The following is an 11,348-nucleotide window of genomic DNA, read 5'->3' on the forward strand; positions in this document are numbered from 1 at the left end:
CATGAACCTGTACGATCCAATTTTTGTGGGATTAGTATCAAATTTTAGCAAGATAAATGAAATTTGCTTATCAAGGAAGAAATAAAATCTGTGGATCGTTTTATCTGGGGCTATAAACCACTTTTGTATGGTTGTATACTAATACAGTGTACAAATTTCAGCCGAATTGAATGAAATTTGAGCCTCCAAGAAATGTGCTCTTCCAAGAGGCTCCCGAATTCAAATGTGGGGATCGGTTTATATATGCAAAAATTGGTCCATATCGGTCTATAATTATATATAAATTATAGACCGATATGGACCAATTTTTGCATGGTCCTTAGAGACCATATACTAATATAACGTACAAATGTTTAACCGAATCGGACAAAATTTCAGCCGAATCGAATGAAATTTGAGACTCCAAGAAATGTGCTCTTCCAAGAGGCTCCCGAATTCAAATGTGGGGTTCGGTTTATATATGCAAAAATTGGTCCATATCGGTCTATAATTATATATATAAATTATAGACCGATATGGACCAATTTTTGCATGGTTCTTACACTCAAAAAAAGTGAACTCTCTATTTCACTAAAGCCAATTTAACTTTATTTTAGTTCATGGAATTATTATATTTGGAGAAAGTTTCCTCTACTCTAATAATTTTTTGTGTACGTTAGTTAAATTAACTAAAACCGAGGAAAAAAATATACACAAATGAAGGATGAAGATTAACTAAATTCGTGTCTTCCACAAAATAGTTCAATATTTCTTTAAATTTGTAAATTTTACTACAAATGCGTTCATCATGAACTTCGTATGTCACTAAAGACATTCTTGCAATTTTGAACTCCAAGTTTTTCCTTCAAACTACAAAATTTTCTTTAACAAGTGAAAAAACTTAATTATGTCTAATACATTTTCTTGAATTTTTCTAAAAATATTTACTTACTTTTATGACATCGGCGTGATGCCAGCGTTGTTATACTGTTTAGTAAAATTTTTCTAAAAATATTCAAAATTTTCTAAAATTAACCGAAATTTTTCTTCCTGGTGGGTTCACTGTTTTTTCAGTGTAGAGACCATATACTAATATAACGTAAAAATTTTTAACCGAATCGGACAAAATTTGATCTTTCAAGAGGCTCCCGAGGTCATATCTGGGGATCGGCTAATATGGGGCCTATAAATAACTATGGACCAATATGTATAACTTTTGCATGTTGTTAATGGCCATATATTTACAGAACATAGAAAATTTCAACCAAATCGGATGAAATTTGCTCTTCTAAGGGGATCGGTTTATATGGGGGCTATATATAATTATGGACCAATTTTTGTATGGGCGTTAGAGACCATATAAGAACACGTCGTATCAAATTTCAACCAGATCTGATGAAATTTGCTCCTCTTAGAGCTTCCGAAAGCCAAATCTGGGGATCGGTTTATATGGGGCTATACGTAAACGTGGTCCGATATGGCCCATTTGCAATACCATCTGACCTACATCAATAACAACTACCCAGCAAAAAAAGCGTCGCCAAAAAAGTAATGAAAATGTTCTTTTTGGATCCGGAAGTGGTGCAAAATTGACGCAGAAGCGATGAATTTAACATGGGTTTGTCATAGGACGGAAGTCCTCCATTTCAACAGACGTTGCACTGAATTTGCATCACTTCTTTAGTTGTGATCCGTATTCAATGTTTTGGATGTAAATTAACAAATTCTGTGATAATTTGTGAAATAAATAGTTTTTATAATTTTTAATGGATTCTAACGCTTGACGGAAACGTTTGACCTGAAATATTTTCAAAAATTCACAATTTTTTCAGATTGGATTTAGCATTTTTTTCGACAAAATTTAAATGATTTGTACCATTTTATGAATTCTTTAACTGTTTTTAACCAACAAAAATTTTAACCATCAAAAAACAAAAAAAGTTAAAATTACCCATTAAAACTATGAAAAACCAAAATATAAAAAAAAAAATTGAATTAAAAGAAATTCCTGGGTAGTTAAAATAAAGAACATCATTGGGAGTGCATCTTCTGGAAGTGCTTTTAAAGTTGTGCCTTTGGAAGAACTTCTAAATTTTTTTGCTGGGTACTTGTGCGAATTATAGAAAATTGAATTAAAAAACTTCCTGTGTAGTTAAAATAAGAACAAAAAACATTTTTAGATGTGCTTTTAAAGTTTTGACTTTAGAACAACTTCAAACATTTTTTGCTGATATGTTGACCAAGTAGAGAAAATCGTTCATTCCTATATAGCTTCCATATGTCAGATTTTTACAAATATGGCAAAAAAAATCTCACATTATACCCGATCACGACGAGATTTAGCTATGGCTCTACTTGATATTTTGTGCATATTTATTCAATATCAGAGTTTTAGATTTAGCTCCCAACCAATTTTCGAAGTGGGCCGGATGGTAACGGATATGTTCATCTATAGAATGGAGCTGGGTATAACACATTCGTCTCGCCTAACTTTTATTACTTGCTTCAAATGGATATTATCTTCGATATAACCCAAATGATCTGTAGAAATACCTACGTCTAAGGTCCCATTTATTTTTCTAATATATAAATTCATGACTATTTCTAATCAGGCTTAAAATACAATATTGGACGAGAAATAAGGTTTTGTAATGTATACCCGACTAGATATCCATTTAACTGCCTGTTCGTGGAATTTTCGTTTGCCTCGAGACGAACGTTTCGTCAAAATCCCATACTGATATCTCGAAAACCAGAGTCTGTGGAATACCAATTATTTCGGTGTTCGATAGTAAATTATAAATAATGAGTTCATGACAAATTTCAGCATTTTCTAGCAAATATATCTAAAGTTACTCAAAGCCTCAATCCAGACGAACGATTCGTCTCGAGTCGATTTTGTGTTTCGTGAACAGGCAGTAAATATTTTACCCAAAATATACGAAACAAACTCCATAGTGAACTACATGAATTACAAACATTTACATAATACATATTCGTATTCATATAGAGTTTTGTAAAATTCTACAAATATTAAAATACCTACATATGTAATCACAATAAACTAAAATAATAACAAATATTTGTGTAAACTTTATAGTAAATATGTTACAATTAGTAAATGTATATTGATAGAATAACGTTACATATATACATAGATATATAAATATACGAAATATGAATATATTAAACCCTTATATACAAACGAAATGTAAAAATAACAAGAATAAACAATATTAAAAAAGAATTATAACTTATATATGGTGTGCATTGTGAAACTGTATATGTAAAATAAAATAAAAACTATGTACGTTTTACATGTAATCTTTATATGTGTAAGTGTAAATTTAATTCATAGCATTTATTATACAGAATATTGAAGGCAAAAAAAACGAGAATCCATATAATTACTTAACAAACTAAAATAGGATTAGTTAAATAAAAAAATATACATACATACATATACAGCTATACAAAAGTGTATAATTACATCGGATAAATCAATGACTCACAGAACAAATAAATAAATAACAGAGAAGCAAGAAAGCATAATTGTCTCAAAAATCGATAAAAAAATATATGTGTTTTATTTCTCTATGGATACATTGAATGGATCATATATCTATTATGTTGTCGTTGTAGCAGTTTTCAATGTAATTTCATCCACTTTGTTCTATGCTTTGGTACTTCAACTAGTGTCCAGATCTAGGAACTCCTCGACAAGGGTGGGGTGCATCCAGAGCGATCTGGTGGTGAGTCGGGTAGGTTTAGCTGGACAAGCGAAAAGGTGACGAGTGTAATGTGGCCCTTGGTTACAGATGGGACACACGTCAGCTTTTATCAAACACTGATAGGTAGGAATTGAGTCGGCTGCACTTTAGATAGGGTCACGGCCTAAAGGAAAAAAAAGTAGATGCGGTCACCCCCCAGTTTTGTAGCATATTCGAAGACAATTTCAGAACGTCAAAACTTTTTTTTTTCGTGCACCCTACGACCCCCCCGAAATAAAATTTATTGTGCTGTGTCGTCAGGGGCTATATTTCATGCATCGGTCATTTTTGACTCCGACGTCAAATTTGATTTTTAATTTTTTTTATTTCGCTTCGTATACCCCTATGATGCCCACTACTGACAACCATTATAAAGATCTTAACAAAATATGAAACTTTTGCTTTTGAAATATTTACTTATATTCATAAACAAAAAAGTTACAGAGATTTTAAAAAGTCAATAGGTCACCCCAACCACGAACAACGATATGCGTTTCTTTTCGATCGGACTTCAAATGACGACACAGCACAATAAATTGTATTTCGGGTGGTCGTAGGGTGCACGGAAAAAACAGTTTTGGTGTTCTGAAATTGTCTTCGAATATGCTACAAAACTGGGGGGTGACCGCATCAACTTTTTTTCGTGACCCTATCTACTGCACTTGCCTTATCTTAGTTGGTCAAAACTACCCTAGTCTCTTTCTTCTGGTGGTATAGGCGGTGGTGGAACTTCGAGAGCAGGATTAACCTTGTAGCTTTTCACCGCTTCAGCTACAGTATCCTCATGAATCCTGTTCAGATCTGTCTGATATTATGCTGCCCGATCTAGAGGCTCACTTTTGTAACGCTGGAAGATGAAGACAAACCCTTATATTCCTGGGTGGTGGTTGCCTATCCATAAATCGGTGATTGGATACTGCGATAACAACCCAGAAGGTACTGCTTTGACAACATATAATTGTGTCTACGCATTGGTATGATCTTGGTCGGGGTTTTGATTTCTTGTCCCTGAATTCCACCTACGACTGTCGTCCGCACGAATAATTCAAAACCCAACGCTTGGTTACGTATTGTCGATGTCCTCGAAGAGTGTGGCATGGTTGACCGTATCGAATCGGTAGGTCAAGCGCCACGAGGCTGTCGTATGACACGGCTTGTGCTGATTGAGTCCCATATTAATATGTGCTGAAATGGCATGTAAGGCTGTCGTCGTACTATGTACCTTACGGAATCCATATTGATGGTGGGTAGCTGGGAAATTCTCCATAAGGCTGGGGAGGAGTAGTGCCTCAAGTGTCTTGGCTACTGGCTGGAGAAGTGATATCGGTCTGTACGATTCAGCTTTACTCGAATCTTTTGAATCACCCTACCCATCTTCCAGACATCGAGTATAATGAGAAAATCCAAGGACAAATTGAGGCGTCTGGTCAGGCCAGTATTCGCAGATCCTTCAGCATTAGCACTAGAATTCCGTCGGGGCCTAGCGCCTTAGATGGTTTCGCGCTGTAGAAAAATTGTGTTGTGTCATCGGCTCGAAGGCCACTACTGCTATCACTTGCACATCACGTAGGCAGTATGACTATACTCCCGTAGCGATGTTAAGCCACCTATTCCAAGCACCGGTTACACTTCACCGAAACCGAACGGTGGTGAATTTAGTTTCGGCTGACCGAACAGTACTATGGTCCGAGGTCTCTCTATCGCAGGTCGGACCAAAAGCAAACGGGAAGGCTCCCCGGGATGCACCTCCTCCAACATAAAAAAGGTCGAAATAACAAGTACACTGATGTGGCAGCCGCTGACCGATGAGTTGGATTCATCGCACAGAAAAAAATTTCACGAAAATTTTTCCAATTAAAATTTTAATTGATTTTTAAAAAATATTCAATTAAAAATTTAACTGATTCAACAAATTTTTTAATTGAAACAAAAATCAATCACAAAAATTAATAGTATCAATTTATTTTTTAATTGGATCAATTAATTTTTTAATTGACCTTCAATTAATTTTTTAATTGATACTATCATTTCTGTGATTGAAGACATTTCAATTAAAAAATTAATTGGATCAATTAATTTCGTGATTGAACCAGAAAAATTTTTTTTGTGTGCGGGTCAATCCGGTGCAAAGAACCCGTTGTCGTGGGGTATGCGATCTTTTACTCTACCGTTAGAAAACTCACTCATAATCTCATCAGATCCTTAATTTAAGGGAACTCGGACAGATATTGAGGCCTCTAAATATATGCTCTGTATGGATATGGGTTTATATATACAACAAGTATATAAGGCGTTAAGTTCGGCCAGGGCGAATCTTAAATACACACACCATGAATCAAATATAAAAATTTCCTTTGAAAACTCTTTGTTGTAGTTGCTTACTTGAATATATATAGAATTTCAGGTGGATTTGATGGCGGATACTCCTCCAAGGAGATCTGTTGAAATGGTATGCTACCTGAAATTAAATATAAACTTTCTACATATGGAGACAACACCAGATTCTGGATTTTTAAGAAACATTTTTGTAAAAGTTTAAAGGAAGCATTGCAAGAAAATCCGATGAAATAACTGCTTTTATATGATTTAAATCATATTTCTATATAATTTCATACACATTATTCGAATGAGCACGAGAAGGATACTTCTTTTCAGTATAATATTAATAAACGCCAATACAAACCCGGTACACATATTTCTAGGCTTAAAATAACTTTAGACCTTCAATTTCGGGCAAATCGGATAAAATCTACGGTTTCTATAAGCCCAAGAAGTCAAATCGAGAGACCGGTCTATATGGGGGCTATAACAAAAACATGGGCCTGCACACATCATATTCGGCACACCTATTTGTAGGCCTAAATTACCTCAATTTTTTCAATTTCAGGCGAATCGACATGGACTTTTGCACGGTACCTAGAGAGCCAGAATTGAAATATGGGGGTCGCTTATATGGGGGCTATATACAATTATGGACCGATGTGGATCAATTTTTGCATGGTTGTTAAAGATCATATACCACCACCATGTACCAAATTTCAGCCGGATCCGATGAAATTTGCTTCTCTTAGAGGCTCAGCAAGCCAAATCGGGGGATCGGTTTATATGGGGGCTATATATAATTATGGACCGATGTGGACCAATTTTTGCACGGTTGTTAGAGACCACATACCAACACCATGTAGAAAATTTCAGCCGGATCGGATGAAATTTGCTTCTCTTATAGGCTCCGCAAGCCAAATCTGGGATTGGTTTATATAAGGGCTATATATAATTATGGACCGATGTGGACCAATTTTTGTATGGTTGTTAAAGACCATATACCAATATCACGTAGCAAATTTCAGCTGGAGCGGATGAAATTTGCTTTTCTTATAGGCTCCGCAAGCCAAATCGGGGGATCGGTTTATATGGGGGCTATATATAATTATGGACCGATGTGGACCAGTTTTTGCATGGTTGTTAAAGATCATATGCTGATACCATGTACTAAATTTCAGCCGGATCGGATGAAATTTGCTTCTCTTAGAGTCCCTGCAAGACAAATCGAGGGATCGGTTTATATGGGGCTATATATAATTATGGACCGATGTGGACCAGTTTTTGCATGGTTGTTAGAGATCATATGTTGACACCATGTACCAAATTTCAGCCGGATCAGATGAAATTTGCTTCTCTTAGAGTCCCCGCAAGCCAAATTTGGGGGTCCGTTTATATGGGGGCTATACGTAAAAGTGGGCCGATATGGCCCATTTGCAATACCTTTCGACCTACATCAATAACAACTACTTGTGCCAAGTTTCAAGTCGATAGCTTGTTTCGTTCGGAATTTAGCGTGATTTCAACAGACGGACGGACGGATGGACATGCTCAGATCGGCTCAGAATTTCACCACGACCCAGAATATATATACTTTATGGGGTCTTAGAGCAATATTTCGATGTGTTACAAACGGAATGACAAAGTTAATATACCCCTCATCCTATGGTGGAGGGTATAATAAATAAGTAAATTAAAGAAAAGGTCAACAAAATGGCACACTTTATTATATCTGGAAAAGGGAATAGTCCAAAGTGCTAATTCAAGTTTGTTTTATTTAGAATAAATTAAATTAAATGCACGGAAGCTTGTTTTAGAAGTTGCTCTTGTCACCCGATTTTCTTCCAATTTTAATAATTTTTTGAGAAAAATTTATTTTTTAGTTTTTATGGATTTTTCTTCATGCACGCAAAGAAAAAAAAACGTTTGGAAAACGTGTACCGAAAACGTTTTTCTTTTGTTAGAGTTTTTTGAATTGCTTCGAAAATTTTACACTTTTATCACCAAAAAAATTCGTTTGTTACAAAATTATTATTTTTTCAATAAAAAAGTTATTTTTGAAACAACAACACAGTCCATTTCGTTTATATCAAACACTGTTCTTTTCTGACTTTAGGTCTTTAATACGACACATTTCACAGGTCAAAATTTAATATTCTACAATGTAATGTTGAACATTTTTCGGAATCTTCCGAACATATCTGGAATATATGTTAAAAAAAAAAAAAAAAAACAAAAACAAAAATAAAACTTTGGTCGAAGCAGGGATCGAACCCACGACCCTTGGCATGCAAGTCGGACGTAGCAACCACTGCTCCACGGTGCCAAACTAAATGTTTGTTTCTGTTAAATAAACTTTGTTAATTCGGTTCGTGGGCGCCGCAAGCTTTGCTATATAAATATAACTTATATGGATATTTATCTATTGATGACCATAACAGGTACATAGCTCAGTGCACGCACAGAAAAAACATGTTTGGACATGGTTGCCGCATCCATTTAATGCTTATTTAGAGTATGTAATTGTCGCGAAAACCATGTATTTTGTCTTTGTAAAAATAATTTTCGAGCGGAGAAAAATATATGTTGGTAATAAGCATTTAAATGGTTCTCAAATGCCGCAAACATGTTCTATTATTTAAATGATAGAATTTGAGACCATTATATGGTCAGGAAAATCATGTATCTGACCATTCAATGTTTTGACTTTTTTGCAGAGAAAAAAATATTTTTATAGTTTACGTATAGACATGTCTACAACCATTACAAGACCATAAAGACCATGTACATTGTTTTCGTGACCATTTAATTTTTTAATTTTTTTGCAGCGACAAGAATTTTATAAAAACATTGAGCAGGTACACACGATTTTCATTTTGCGCGTCAGTCGTGTGTTGATTGTTTCTTGGAATGGACGGAGAATACGGAATTATTGTGTTTTGTGTTAATTTATTTATTCAGAAATGGCACGTGGTTTTATGTGAATACAAAAAAGGAAAGTGTAATTGAAAAAAATATACCTGGTTTTTGTTCTGCATTTTGATATATGGTATAATTTATTTTTATTTGCAGTTAAATGATGTCTGCGTTTGTACATTTGATGGGCACGAAGTAAATATGGAATGATTACTTATTGTTGAAATTGAACCAAACTAGAGTGTGTAAAAATATGTGAAGTTTGCTTGCACGACATTATAAATACAAATAAACAATGAATTAGTTTATAAATAAATAAAAACAAATAAATAAAGTTGATTTTGTGTTTTCTTTTCTCAAGTGGCGTCCTTTTTTCGACGACGAAAAAAGTTTTTTCATAAAAATCAAAACATTTTAGGTTGTGACCATGTTCTTTTAACTAGAAGAAAAACATTTTTGACGAATAACATAACATTTTAGATCGTGACCATTGTCTTTTAATGGAAACAAAATTCTTTTTATCAATATAATAACATTTAAATGAGGACAATTGTATTTTTCTTAGAACCATGTTCACTGAGCCAACATGGTTGCAGGTTAAAATGTTACATGGTCGCCGCAAAGATAGCTGCTATCATATTATTTTGCTCTTCGAATATGATTGTTGCAATCATGTTTCTTCTCTGCGTGTGGTTAGTGTGTTGGCTTACAAAGTGCATGGTCCGCGGTTCGATTCTCCGTCCAGGCGAAAGGTAAAAAAAATTTTTAAATTTATAAAATTGTATAATTTCTTATACATTGTTGGTATTACAGGAAAAGGTGTTAAGAACTAAAAACCTCGTGGATGTGAGAAAGATGTGAGGGAAAATGCAATTAGCAAGAAAACAATATGTTTTTTTTTGGAGTTTGTCTTTATGAAATTGTTTTTACATCCTGGAAAAGAATAAACGTTTATCAGAAAAAGTATATACTTTTCTTCCAAATACACTTCCTTACAGCGAAAAGCAAATAAGAAACGTACTTTGTTTGTCTAAAATTTCGTTTGGGAGGAAAGAATTATTTTTTTGCGTGTGTGCCATTAGAGTCTTTAAAAACGTATTAATGACAACTCCAATTTTTAACGCTTTTTAGCTTTGTGGTCAAGACACAAAAAGTCAACAAATAAATAAAGATATCTTACATGGTTGCGACAAAAACGTTTCATGTTCGCTGTCCTAAAATAACATTTTGCTCTTGAGACATTTTTGATGGGATCATATTCCTTCTCTGCTTGATAATAAAGCTGAAAACTGTTAACGCTTGTCATTATTTCATTTTTCTTTGCATTGAGCAAAATTTTAAAAATCGCTAGTATGGATATTGCGACTTTAGTGTCCAACTATCGTAGAATGGCCTACTATTTCTGTAGAAAGTGAATATTTTCATGTTGACACATCATTTTACATAACATTAAGTTTCCTTTGTAGTATCACAATTGCTAGTCGCGTGATACACAAATATTAAATAGTCACAACCAATGCAATTTTAGAAAGTCTTTCGCAAAATTTAAAAATTCATTTAAGACCATCCTGAGTTAAATGGAGGAAAAGCATTTTAGGTTTTATTTTTATTGAGAAAAATATGTTCAGCAAGAAAGATTAATCTTAATAAGTGTTATGGAAGGAAAATAGAAAAAGCTCGAAATAACATGTCACGGCACCTTAAAAACACAACAAAATTGCGGTCAATGGAACAAAAACAACGAGCTGGAATTGCATTGCGTGATTATGGCTACTTTTGTAATTATTGGTGATATTGTTGATAGCGTCGTTACATTTTTCTTGTTCGAGTTACAAAAATGCATGCAATTAAGATCTGAACCATAGTCAAGAATCGCAAATTTTGTAACAAGCTGCAAAAGCACATGTATAATAAGACCAGGGACGGACTGGAAATTAATACAGAGACCTGATTGTTCAATATCTGGAGGAAGGTAGTTTGGTGATGGGTGGGCATTAATGGGAACTTTGAACTTAACTTTTTGATGTTCGGGCGGAAGGATAGTCTCTTCTTGCCCGAATTTTTATACCCTCCACCATAGGATGGGGGTATATTAACTTTGTCATTCCGTTTGTAACACATCGAAATATTGCTCTAAGACCCCATAAGGTATATATATATTGGGTCGTGGTGAAATTCTGAGTCGATCTGAGCATGTCCGTCCGTCGGTTGAAATCACGCTAACTTCCGAACGAAACAAGCTATCGACTTGAAACTTGGCACAAATATTTGTTATTGATGTAGGTCGGATGGTATTGCAAATAGGCCATATCGGTCCACTTTTACGTATAGCCCCCATATAAACGGACCCCCAAATTTGGCTTG

This window comes from Haematobia irritans, chromosome 4, assembly GCF_050003625.1.
Source record: "Haematobia irritans isolate KBUSLIRL chromosome 4, ASM5000362v1, whole genome shotgun sequence".
Lineage (NCBI taxonomy): Eukaryota > Metazoa > Arthropoda > Insecta > Diptera > Muscidae > Haematobia > Haematobia irritans.